The sequence below is a fragment of the Austrofundulus limnaeus genome, unplaced genomic scaffold (genome assembly GCF_001266775.1).
Source record: "Austrofundulus limnaeus strain Quisiro unplaced genomic scaffold, Austrofundulus_limnaeus-1.0 Scaffold57, whole genome shotgun sequence".
Classification (NCBI taxonomy): domain Eukaryota; kingdom Metazoa; phylum Chordata; class Actinopteri; order Cyprinodontiformes; family Rivulidae; genus Austrofundulus; species Austrofundulus limnaeus.
This window is the reverse complement of record NW_013952459.1, coordinates 2336929-2340585: the sequence shown is the minus strand read 5'-3', so window position 1 is coordinate 2340585 and position 3657 is coordinate 2336929.

Genomic DNA, 3657 nt, shown 5'->3' with positions numbered 1-3657 from the left:
AGACAAGAGGAAGACAACCCTTGATTCACGGAGCTCGAATATCGAAAATCCAACTTGAAACTAACTTCACTGCGGTTAATCTCTCTGTCGCTCTTTCCCATTACATTTTATTCTTCTCTTTCGTTTTCTTCTTTAAAAATGTCATTGATGATGAAGAAACTAATATTCAGTTCTGCTTTCAACTGAAGTGGCTAAAAAAAGACATCTCCTCAAATCGTTTGGCTTCTGAATTGGTGCCAGATAAATTAACTTTGTATNCACACACACACACACACACACACACACACACACACACACACTCTGACTGGGGCTTCACTCATTCAGCCCAGAGAGGCTGCGCACAAATGCATGTCCTGCGCCACAGAAGCATCCCGTCTGGCTCGTATCCACGCCTTTGTACCTTTGGTGACCCCACCCCCCTCCTCCTACCGGTCCCGCGCTGCAGCCCGACCGAGTCTACATTTGTGTGTTCGGACGCACAAGTGCAAGTTTTAATGCATGACGTGGTGTCAGAAGGCGAAGAGCTGATGATGATGATTAATATCCTGTATATTGTATTTATATCACAAATATTCATTCAGTCACCCTTATCTCCTTTTTTTTCTAAATTGTGTGTTAAATTTTTTTTAAAACTCACTTTATGCTGCGATGCATCAGCAACCCTTTAGAGTTCAAGTTTAATTTACAAAAAAAACACATCTTTAAGTGGTTTTAGATTATACCAAGGATTTGTAGCAGCTGGAACGAAAGTCATGGTACAAACAAAGAGGGCAGAACGTGTCAGAAATGCACCGCAGGGTTTTCATTTTGTTGCATTGTGTGTCTCACTCCCTGCAAAAAGGTCAAAACTCACTGCCTGATTCACTGTGAAAATACATTTACTCGTTTGATGTGATTATAAAACGCTACGACAGCAACCCCAAGTAGTTGCAGCAGGAGTTTGACGATTTTAAAACACTGGTTAGACGTTAAGATGAGAAACATATCATGTTCACATTTTACAGTGACTGTTTTCTGATTCATACGTGTGTTTCTCATATAAAAACACTTGCTTTACGTGTTCAAAATACAACCTTCACTTCTCTTATTTAAGCTTGTTTGGTTTGTTTAAAACCAGGGAGGACATATAACTGAGAGGGCAGTGATTTACTACCACCCAACGGCCACAAAAGCTCTTTTTTTTACTCTTAATTTGAAAGGTTGGATTGAGTTAGGATTAATCAGGGAGCCGTGGTCTGTTCATCACGAGACAAAACATCAGTTGCGTCCAATTAGCTTCCTGAAAAAAACAACTGCAAAGCGCTAAATTCTTTTTTTTTTTTTGCTTATTTATTCACAAAATGATTGAACAATTTCGTCCAATTAGCTTCCTGAAAAAAACAACTGCAAAGCGCTAAATTTTTTTTTTTTTTTTGCTTATTTATTCACAAAATGATTGAACAATTTTAAGAAAACTTTTTTTTTTCATGTGACGAGTTCAATTTGGTGTCTGTGAATTAGCTGCTTTGCTGAAATGTCATTTAGCAGCTCGAGTCAATCAGCTTTATGACCAAATTAGAAGCGACACATTAGCTTTATGTAAAGTAAATAATTAGAGAATTAAGGCCTTATTGCTGTTGCATCGTGTAAAGCGTGTAGAGGCGCCCGTCAGTCCTCCATTTTTATCTGTAACCCACTTTAACTGTGAACCTGTTAACTTTTGTACAGATTGTATAACTACTGTATTTACCTAATGTTGTAATTTGAACTAATACCTGCAGATATTTAGCTTAAGACTCATGTAGCACGGTCACTATTGTCTTTTTATATTTCCCAAGCTGTCAATAGAAAGGAAACTTGTCTATATTTCATTCAATAAAGTTTGAGGAAATTTGTGCTTCTTTCTCTTTTTTTATCATCATAAAGGTTTAGTTTGCATTTATTAGGTAGTTWTGTCCAGTTGACTCTGAAAAGTGATTTATGATTAAAGCCAATTACCAATTTAACCCCAAAAAGGACAAGAACTGCTCCTGATGTTAAGTAAATTAAAAAAAAAAAAAAACAGGTGACAATCAAGTTTTTTATGCAAAGATGTGTTTTTATTATTTCTTTGAGGCCAAAAWACAGATAAAATACATTCCTGAGAACACAGATCAGTCACAGTAGATATAAAAATGGGGAGGGGGCTTTGTGTGCATCCAAGTTTTACATTTTGGGGATTTAAACTGGAGCTGAATTACAAAAAAAATTAAAAACAGTGATGGTGAGCTTATCTTCCTGAGATTCTTGGCTGTTGTTAAAGCCCAAATACAGCCAGATAGAAAAAAAAATTAAAGCTAGTTCTGCGGAGGGATTGTTTTTGTAAARATGTGCATATTTCTGCAAATTGTTATAATCAAAAACAGAAAWGTTAAGTCTGAAAGAGTGAATGAGGAAAAACAAATTCCCCACTGAATACTTGCAGCTGCAGAATATTTAATTTTTTTTAATGCAACACAGATTCATGGTAGTTAATTACCAATACAGAACAAATTAAATATAAAGTCTGTTCTCATTGTCTTGACTTAATTGGGTGAAGAGAAACAGCGCCATCTAGTCAAATATTTGGCGAACTGCATCAAAACAAAACGTTTCAAATTTAAGAGAAACTAGCAGCTTTAGTGTCGAGCTGCAGTAACTTCCTGTAAATATTCAAATAATGAAAGAAAAGCTTGTTTCTGTGCAGCTGAGAAATCAATGCAAATGGTCACTGTTTAACATCTGAATTATTCAAATCAACACTTTGAGCTCTATTTATTCACTATGTGAACATATCACAGTTATCAGTAGCACAAAGAGCAGAAAGTGTTGCCAAATCAATGATGTGCAAAATAAAAATAAACTGTTTAGTAAGTGTCACTGGTATTGATTTTGGATTTGCTGTCAGTTTAGAATATTTTCTACAAAAAAAGGTACTCAAGCTAAGTTTTTTTTAATTTCCTGTATACCAATTTCTGTAAAACTAAAAAACATTCTTGAAATACAAAAAAAAAAGTTTCCCTTTCCACAAAATTCATATTAAGGTTAGCGATTTGCAACATTTTAGCAAGGAGTAACATGATTTAAAACAGCCCCAACCTTTTTAACTCACAGGCCAGTTTCATAAAAGACTAGTGGAGGATAAAGGAGTTCTTCGGCYAGGTTTGTGTTTTCTTTGTCTCATTTTTGACAAGTTAGCTTGTAGTCCTGTTAGGGTTAGCTTTTAGGTCTGCTAGGATTAGCGTGCAAGTCTGGTTGGGGATTGTAGGACATCAAACTCTGGTCCTAGTTGAGGGCCGTTATCCTGCATGTTTTCCTTGATTCTCAGTTCCAACACACCTAGTTCAGTGATTCCATGATCTCTCCTAGAAGCATATTAAGCATCCATTCATGCAAACCAGGTGTGTTGGAGCAGGAAAACAGGAAAAACTGGAAAAAAAAAATACTGGATAGTGGCCCTTGAGTACTGGAGTTACTAAGGTTAGCCTTCGTTTGCTAATGTTAGCCTGCAAGTCTGCTAGGGTTAGCCTCTAGGTCTGCTAATGTTCGCCAGCAAGTCTGCTAGTGTGGGCCTGTAGCCTGCTAATGTTAGTCAGCAAGTATGCTAGGGTTAGCCTGTAGGTCTGCTAATGTTAGCCAGTAAGTATGCTAGGGTTAGCC